Genomic DNA, 10165 nt, shown 5'->3' on the forward strand with positions numbered 1-10165 from the left:
TGTTGCTATGGAAACGATAGCATATGAGAACAAGTGAATTAATGTTGTCCTATAAAGCGAATCGACATTTTCTGACCAATCAAAATGTAGGATTCAGCAGAATGGAGAAATTCCCTCCCACTTTCATGATAAAACAATGAAAAAAATGATGCGATAAAAATGTATTAACCTCATTAAACATAAATAATGGGGAAAAGTAATGGCAAAAATATTAACATATTTAATAAAAATGTATTAAGTAAAATAAATAAAAGACAAATTTAGAAATGTTTCATAATAAATGCAAGAATAAAAATGCAAATAGTATATAATTATTGTTTTATCTTTACATACATCTCAATACTAATAAATCAAAAATGTTTTCTTCAAGTGAATAAATCAGATAACTGGTAGAGATCATCATCCACTTTCCCTCACACTTTCTGGGGGATGAAAAGCTGCCTACTTAGGGCGCCTCTTTAGCACACTGAGTCTGTTTTGAAGTGTCCCACAATGAGAGAGCTGTGTTTCTGAAATCTCATCTCATTATCTGTAGCTGCTTTATCCTGTCCTACAGGGTCGCAGGCGAGCTGGAGCCTATCCCAGCTGACTACGGGCGAAAGGCGGGGTTCACCCTGGACAAGTCGCCAGGTCATCACAGGGCTGACACATAGACACAGACAACCATTCACACTCACATTCACACCTACGCTCAATTTAGAGTCACCAGTTAACCTAACCTGCATGTCTTTGGACTGTGGGGGAAACCGGAGCACCCGGAGGAAACCCACGCGGACACGGGGAGAACATGCAAACTCCGCACAGAAAGGCCCTCGCCGGCCACGGGGCTCGAACCCGGACCTTCTTGCTGTGAGGCGACAGCGCTAACCACTACACCACCGTGCCGCCCGTGTTTCTGAAATACCATGAGATAACTGAGGATGGTGATGTTTACAGTTGAGCGAGAGAAGAAGGTCATGGAGGAAATGTGGCTGTCTTGTGGAATTGGATAGAAGAAAGCATTGTGTACAAACACACACACACACACACACACACGGAAAATGGGCCACATCCTCAGGCTGAAACTGGCAGGCGTGCTAAGCTGGCCAAAGCCTCTAAAAGCCTTAACATTGTCACGACAAATTTCTGTGTTCATGACAGGAAGTGACATCGCGATCCGCCGCCAGGAGCAGGCTGGAGGATAAACAGATGCTGCAGCCCAAGGTGGAGTGGCGATTTCTTCTCTCGTCTGTCGGGAAGGATGAAAGCGTGCAGAATTAGAGCCAAAGCAATAAAGAGTCACCTCGCCTGGAGTCCCCTTCACCGGAGTACGCACTTTCACAATATCGCCCCTCATGTCCGCCGTGTTCACACACTTCAGCCATATTGCTGAAGCTCAGGAAGAGGTGGGATCACATCTCTGGGGCTTCGCTCAAATATGTTTCCTCAATAATTAAATCTGAAGGGAAGGAAAGTGCACTGTGGGCTCCACGGTTCCTCCATGTTTATGATATTCGAGACGTTTCTCCAGAACAGTTGCATGTTTTTAAAATTGCTTTCTGTTTCAAAAGACACAAGGATTCCTCAGGAGATCTTTGGGAGGGAAACAGTTCTTGCATTCTTACCATTTCTCGAGTCTGATGGAAAGAGCTTTTAAATAATTCTTTTTAATGAGGAACGGTCACTGAGAGTCGGAACCGCATCACATGGTGGACAAAAAAATCTAGTTCGCAAAAAAAATGTTAAAAATCGCAAAATTATACAATAAAGTAAAGAGAGGAGGGGAAAAGGAAAATGATTTGGCTTGGTGGCTATCGCAAAAGTTAGCTGGTTGAATGAAATCCTTGCTAATAAAATTATCAGCACATACCTCACAGATATGACGATATTAGTTCCGTGCGACTTGTTTGATTAGCAAGGATTTGCTCGCCTGCTTGACAAATTAAACCAGCTAACGATCGCAACAGCCACTGAACCTCGTCTTTTTTCCTCCTCATTACGCCGTTGTATCGACCTACGCAGTGTTGTAGTCGAGTCACTAAACCTTAAGTCTCGAGTCCCCAGTGTTCAAGTCCAAGTCATGAAAGAAAATTTTGAGTCGAGTCCGAGAACAAGACTCCAACGGCACTATGTGACGGTGTCTGTTGCTGCCTTTACGTGAAAGCGTCTCTGCTACTGTGTTGGACGAACGTTACAGCTCGACTGCCCCATTTTAGTGAACAGGCTACAGATAAAAAGCTTGTTCATCGCTCAGCAAGCCCCGCCCACTATCAACAGGGCAAATTACATGAGAGAGGGTTAACACTAGCTAGTTCATTGCTCAGCAAGCAAGCCCTGCCCACTATCAACAGAGCAATGAACATAGCATATCACTTCCTTCTCTGGGTGGAGTCTCGCCAAATGGCGATTGATGTTCGAGGTCGTCTCCTCGATAGTTCTTCTACATATGGAACACAGAGCAATGCATTTTTTCCCACTGCACAAGAAGTCTGTATAAGCAAAGCGGACAATCCTAGTGGCGTTCTCTCCAGGCATTTTAGCACCGTTAACATTAGTTTGTTCCTGAACATGACGTACGAACAGGTGAATGTGCATTCTCTTGCACGGAATTATATTGTATAAAAATTAATATTGATGTAAATATAAATATCTTGTGCCAAATGATTATGGCATGTTACAAAAAATAAAGAAAAAATCCAAGTCCTTGTCTCCAATTCACGAGTCTGAATGCAGTTAATGCACGAATCCGAGTCCAAATCCGAGTCATCAGTGCTCAAGTCCAATTTGAGTCACGAGTCCTTAAAATTAGGGCACGAGTCGGACACGAGTACTCCAAGCCTGGTCCTACAGAAATCAGCAACCCTTTAGCGCATGAGAGTGAACCTTTTTGAGGGTAAATTGTTGTTTTAAGTGTAATAATGTTGTCCTTAGCCCTGTGATGACCTGGCGACTTGTCCAGGGTGTACCCCGCCTTTCGCCCGTAGTCAGCTGGGATAGGCTCCAGCTTGCCTGCGACCCTGTAGAAGGATAAAGCGGCTACAGATAATGAGATGAAATGAGATGAGATGTTGTCCTTATTCAATTCTTCAAGTATTAGCTTGTGTTTTTAAAAACGTCTCAAAATTTCCACTTGGAATTCCCTTGACTGGAATATCAGGATCGTAAAAATATAATATTGCTCAAGCTACATGTGTGAGCACTCAAGCACTTTTGAACCGAGTTAATTTGATTTCATCTGAGTGAAAGCTGTTTTATACTGCTGTACAGAATCTCCTCTGTATGTACGGCGTCGACGCTCGTTCAGGGTGGAGTATTTATCCTTACACACGAGGTATGTCTCCTCTAGGAGGCACTGTTGCATGAAACACGCCAGGATTTCCTGGTTTGACACGCAGGAGAAGAGCGGAACAGGAGTTCCACAGATCAGATTCGGAATAATAAACAGAAAAATTATTCTAAAACAAATTTCTTGGTGGGAAAAGAAACTTCGCAAGATTCATTCTTAACCAAGCGAATTCCGAAGTGCTTTAACTCATCTGTATTCAGCAGGACGAGTGACTCGAGGCGAAAGTCCCACTGCGCTCTCAGGAATGAGGCACAAAATTAACGCGATCTTGTTTAACTCCACAGGATTACATGCCGCTCTAACGATCGACCGCCGCGACAGAGCCTCACACTTTATAGGTTCATATTCACGCAATATCATGAGCGTAGATTTCCGATTTTCTCAGAGAAGAAAGAGCAACTGGAAACATGTCGGAGGAAATGCGATGCAACCAAGACAACCGATTACTCACGGTTGCTGTGGTCTGCGTTGCCATGATGTGGAGTTACATTTCTGCATGTCAGGCGATGGTTTGGGGACACAGTTATGCCGTACCCTACAGCAGTGTTTCTCAACCACTGGGCCGCGGCACATTAGTGGGCCACGAAGCGCAATCTAGTGGGCCGCAATTTTTTTTTCAAGTTTAAGCTAATTTTTACTCGTAGTAGGGTATAACTGCTGGGTTGCATCTGACGTCACATCTGCCTCATTCAGCTACGGTCACACTCCAGCTCACGATGCTTTGTGATGGGTTATCAATTAAAATGAGGCATTTTGGTGATATACACGTGAGCTAAAAGTTGTGGTCACACAGCAGGTGAACACTTGATTGTCATGCCTTTGTGCACTTGAGTGTGGCGCAGTTCGAGTGGCCACGCTCACTCACAGAGCACAATGTGTGTGAGCTTCGGACCCAGTCATTATGAGAAACACCTGATACTGATTTGAGCACAATCGGCGTGCACGGATACGGACGCTGTTTCCACAGAGGCATTGCGAAGTATTATCATTATCCCTGTCACATTTGTTTTTGGCCACGTTTATAACGCTGTTTAAATCCTCTGTTTTATGATTCTGCTTTGCTTTCGTTTGTGTTTTGTTTTTGTAAATCTCACGTCTGCTAATAAACACTCTTCCTGCACTTACCGGTAGATCCATCTTCCGCCGTCTATCTTGTAGTGTCCTGATCCCCAGATCTTTAACCCAGATGCACATAAAAAGTTGTTCTCCTCCATGCTCTTCCAAGTTTTCATCTGTGTGTCACTGAGGCAAAGCTCTCAATTTACTGGTACATCTACGTTTCCACCCTCACCTATGGTCACGAGCTGTGGGTAGTGACCGAAAGAATGAGATCGCAGATACAAGCAGTCGAAATGAGTTTTCTCCGCAGGGTGGCTGGGCTCTCCCTTAGAGTCAGGGTGAGAAGCTTGGTCATTCGGGAGAGACTCAGAGTAGAACTGCTGCTCCTCCACATCGAAAGGAATCAGTTGAGATGGTTCAGGCAGCTTGTTAGGATGCCCCCTGGATGCCTCCCAGGGGAGGTTCTCTGGGCATGCCCTGCTGGGAGGAGACCCCGGGGCAGACCCAGGACACGCTGGAGAGATTTCATCTCTTGGCTGGCCTGGGAACGCCTCGGTATTTCCCCAGAAAAGCTGGTGGAGGTGGCCGGGGAGAGGGAAGTCTGGGCTGCTCTGCTTAGGCTTCTACTCCCGCGACCCGGATGCAGATAAGCGGCAGAAAATGGATGGATGGGTCCGTGTAGAACGATGTCTGCAGCACCAGGTTGTTTGAGATGTCCGGGAACTCAACAGATGGATAATTATCCAACTCGTAGGAAAAATCCTTCTTTGTTAATGTGTAAGGATCTAATCCCATTGAGTAGGTTCTTTATCCACTTCTTTTGAGTGAAATTCTTGGTTTTAATAACTTGCTTGTTTGCTGAACACAAATATGGCAATAAGTTCTTGTGTTCATGGACCAGACTCCACTTTTAGATCATTAATCCCTTTTGACTGAGAATAACCTGTGTGAATGGTTTGGCTTCTGGAACATCCATCCAGTTTTAAATACAACACCTACAATTAAAAACAGTTTGTTTTTATTGTATTTATTTAATTCCTGGGTTCCCATCTGTAACAGGGACTGATGTTGCATCCCATTAATATACTTTATAGTAGATTATTAGATTCTAACAGAATAGATGAGCCAAAATAATTGGGGATCTTTTTTAATGGGCCCCGACTTATTACAAGTAGGAATAGGTGCAGAAAAGGTTGAGAGCCCCTGCCGTACAGCACAGAGTCGACAGAGACGTATCAACTGGCCTTCTGAGCTGATTTGAGTGAATTAATGTTTCTATGTATAAAAATGAAAAGAAAAAAACACCACAATGTACATAAGTGAGGATGTAAAGGCGAGGTAATGAACTCCAGGGTGTTTCAGGAAAACGTGATAAGCAAATTCTGTCAATCGCAATGCCAAGAAATTTGTCCTCTGGAATATCTCGGGGGGGGAGCAAATCAAGGTAAAGGTCTGAGTATATTTTCTTTTATGATATTGATTTAAATAATAACAGGTGACTTGAATAAAGCAGATAAATTGAGGAAAAAACAGGTTTATATTTATATTTTGAGAACCGCACTCACACGATGGAACAGATTCTCCAGCCTCAGCGTTCCCGCAGGAGACGGAGCAGGAATGTATTTAATGTACAGCTCAGGGTTCGAGGTCTAACTCTCTCCCTCGCAGCTGTAGTGCACACTTGTGCATTTTGCCCTGACAATTGACCAGCTATTGCCCTACAGGGGCCACCCATTTGAGGGGTCATGGAGCAGATTGGTCCCCTCACCCATCAATCACACACACAGCCTCTGGACCCGTTCCGCTTTCACGTGCATGTGTGTGTGTGTGTGTGTGTGTGAGAGATGTGACAGCAAAGGGACACATGTCCCCTCGGGTTTCACGATAAGAAGCTAAATCTCTCAAAGCCTCTAACCAGACTAGCAAGGCAGTTTTTCTCCCTGTCACAGTCACGGAGGGGAAAATCAGCAGCGTGTCCGAACAAGACCCCGGAAAATACACCGGCAGTCAAAATCAGGGATTTGCAAAAGGCTTTTTTTTGTGTGTGTGTGCAGTTTTCATGTATTTATTAGTCATATGTTGGGTTTTTCTACATGGATTTTAAAAAAAAACTAAAAAAGAAATCTCTTTTGTAAATGTATTTTTCTGTAGATTATTCACACAGATCGAAAGTGTGCTAGATTCACAAAGATAGATCTTTTATTTCAAATTGTTTCGATATGTTGATTAGGGGTCGACCGATAATCGGCCTGGCCGATATATCGGGCCGATATTCTGCACATTTTTAGGGTTATCGGTATCAGCCATAATTTCCACCAATATGCCGATAACATGCCTTTTTGCAGCCATTTCGTTCATAACGCGACTGTCACTGCACGTCCTTTCCTGCACTCGCCTCTCTGAGTTCAAGAACACGGTCCCGCCCACCACAACATCTGATTTGTTTGGCACAAGAGATATAGCCAATTGACACGCGTAGCTAAATGCTGTGAACTGTTCAAGGCGGCCGTACGGGCACTCGGGCAGAAGCGGCACAAGGGATACAGCCAATCAACACGCGTAGCTAAACGCTGTGAACTGTTCAAGGCGGCCGTACAGGCACTTGGGCAGAAGCAGATCCCACTTCAAGGTAAGGACACGCTGCTTTTGCTGCAATAAGTCACAAACACACAAGTTGCAAAAGCACAACCATCATTATATGTTTACATTCTTCATCTACTACTCGTTAAAATTGTCCATTTGCATCTGTGTAGCCAGGCAAACTTAGCTTACGGAAGGAAGCACTTGAATTAGCCTACAACCAACTAGTCTCGCTGAAACTACATGTAATGCTTCCTTCACTACAATATAATCCTCCTAAATTGGGAATATTAGGCTTGGGCATTAAAAGCATTAGAATGTAGATGGTTACTTGTTAAGTTGTTACATAGTAGGGAGTGATAGCCGACTTTATGTTTGATTTTACTTTTTAAAAAATGCTGCAGGCAGCTCCCTACACTTGATTTGTTATTTAAAAGCTACTTGAAGTTGGTAAGTCTTACTTAGTTCCTAGTGTAAAAGAATCCAGAGTGTATTTTCATTTATTTTCCACTCAAAATGGTGAGCTGTAATATAGTAGGGAGTGATTTATTTTTTTATTGGTGAATATTTATTTTATTATTATTTTATTTCTCATTTTATTCTAACTAATGTTTGACTTTATTGTACAAATGCTGCTGGCATCTCCCTGCACAAAATTTCATGTTCAATTTTACAATTAAACATACATTTCATGGATATGAAGGTCTGTGTCAGTGTGTGCTATGTTTAATTTCATGTGAATTATAATGTTTACATTTATCGGTAGGGCGGCACGGTGGTGTAGTGGTTAGCGCTGTCGCCTCACAGCAAGAAGGTCCGGGTTCGAGCCCCGTGGCCGGCGAGGGCCTTTCTGTGCGGAGTTTGCATGTTCTCCCCGTGTCCGCGTGGGTTTCCTCCGGGTGCTCCGGTTTCCCCCACAGTCCAAAGACATGCAGGTTAGGTTAACTGGTGACTCTAAATTGAGCGTAGGTGTGAATGTGAGTGTGAATGGTTGTCTGTGTCTATGTGTCAGCCCTGTGATGACCTGGCAACTTGTCCAGGGTGAACCCCGCCTTTCGCCCGTAGTCAGCTGGGATAGGATCCAGCTCGCCTGCGACCCTGTAGAACAGGATAAAGCAGCTACAGATAATGAGATGAGATGAGACATTTATCGGTTGCACATATCGGTTATCGGCATCCCAATTCCATAATAATCGGTATCGGCCCTGAAAAAAACATATCGGTCGATCCCTAATGTTGATGACCACCCAATAAACATATAAATAGAAGAAAAATGAAAAAAAAAGTTAAAAAAATAAACATATGTTGATAAAAGTGCAATAATAAGCAGGTTTGGCGTAAAGGTAAAATCATTATGTTGTGTTTACATTTTATTTTGTTCAGATTAATCCCGAGGAAATCTGCGTTTTTCCAAAAATGGCAGTCGACCTTTCTGTTTTCAGCCTAAAAAGATTTTCAGCATCAAATATTTGCCTTTTTTTTCTGAATTTAATTTCCTGTATTAAAGACAGGAGGAGCGTAACTCTACAATGACACAAACATTTTTAAATTACTGGTTTAAAAAATCAATAATTTCAAAAAGAAAAAGAATAAGAGGAACCAAGATGAACCAAAACCATTGTATTATTTTTACAAAAACATTAATATATAGTGTTTTAATTTTTAAAAGGAGGATATTTAAAATGCAAAAAAATATATATATATGGTTAATGCTGAGGTTGAAGTATAGATACATTAAAATATTAGATATTATTTATTTAATTCTATTACTCTCTGGTCCTCTGATCACACCAAGTCATGAACCAAATCAATAAGAAAAAAAAAATTCCAAAAACACAGTTCAGCTCGAGTCAAGTCAGAGATTCGGTCCAATTTATCATTTAAAGACATAATTATTTCTTTAATGCTTTCCATCATCCAGAAAAATCCGTGTGGTGTCCGGTTCATATCCCTCAGAACGACACTGTGTAGATTTTAGTGTTGAAAAATGAAATAGATATTTACTTTTAAGTCATAATATTATAAAAATATATCGTCCCACTGATATATCACCATGTCGGTAATTGTGTTGGAGAATCTTCGTTGCTTGGAAACCATGAAATTAACGGAGAACGGAGAAGATGTTTCCACAATCGATACTCTGAGAATCGAGTCTCCATCCACAAGATGGCCTCCAGTCACAGCCAATCAATGGAATAAATATATTTTATACAGCAGCAGAATAACTCTCCTCACATGACACTTTAATGACGCGTGTGGAGCGAGATTTTACTCGCCCCGGTCACCCCAGGCTCCTCATTTAGCAGTGTCAAAACATCAGAGAAGACAAACGAGTGGAAAACATCCAAAGGACTGTCTGGGAGAACATTCAGAGGAATTTCCAGGCGAACATTCAGAGGAACGTCCAGGAGAGCATTCAGAGGAACGTCCAGAGAAATGTCTTGGAGAATAAGTTAAATAAATAAAGAAAGAAAGAAATACTCCCTGCAGTTTCTTTCATTAATAATCACCAAGATATGGCTTGGGAGTGCAAAAGTTTTTGCACCCTTCATCAAAATCAAGAAACCAACCCATGCACTTGGTTCTAAAGTCATCCCTCCATTATTAAAAAGGGAATTGATTCAAAAGTTTGTGCTCCCCACACCATTTTGAATGGAATTATTTCTTATAAAATACTCTCTCTGAACTTAAATATCCACATTTTATCTCCATAACCATGTCCATATTCTCTGATCCACATCAAGCATTCTTTCTCACATCTCATTTTAAGCTTTTTTTTTTTGGCCTGATGTGTCACATTGCCCTGCATCATTGCGTCATTGCAGTCTGCACTGACATTTCACTGATTTTATTTTAATGACAAAATCAGATAAATTACTGATGACGTTCATCTTGGCGTTACAGGATGAAACCAAGCCATGGTGGTGTTATGAAGTGGTGTTACCAACCACCGGTTATTTTCCTTGAACAGCAAATGTTTTATTCCTCTTACACCACAACAATTTGCCAAAAATGACAGTTTTCTGTTATTTAAAGAACAACATGCACATTTTATCCATTTCCAGGTCCATTTAATGTCAGTAAAACAACTTCTTCTCGCTTATGTTCTCTCACCAAACTTCAGGTGACAGCTTTACTACTGACTGTTCCAAAGCTCCGACACTGGAGCCTCCTTCTGAGAGAACGTCCAGAGGAATGTCC

Source organism: Neoarius graeffei, chromosome 5, assembly GCF_027579695.1.
Source record: "Neoarius graeffei isolate fNeoGra1 chromosome 5, fNeoGra1.pri, whole genome shotgun sequence".
Taxonomy (NCBI): Eukaryota; Metazoa; Chordata; class Actinopteri; order Siluriformes; family Ariidae; genus Neoarius; species Neoarius graeffei.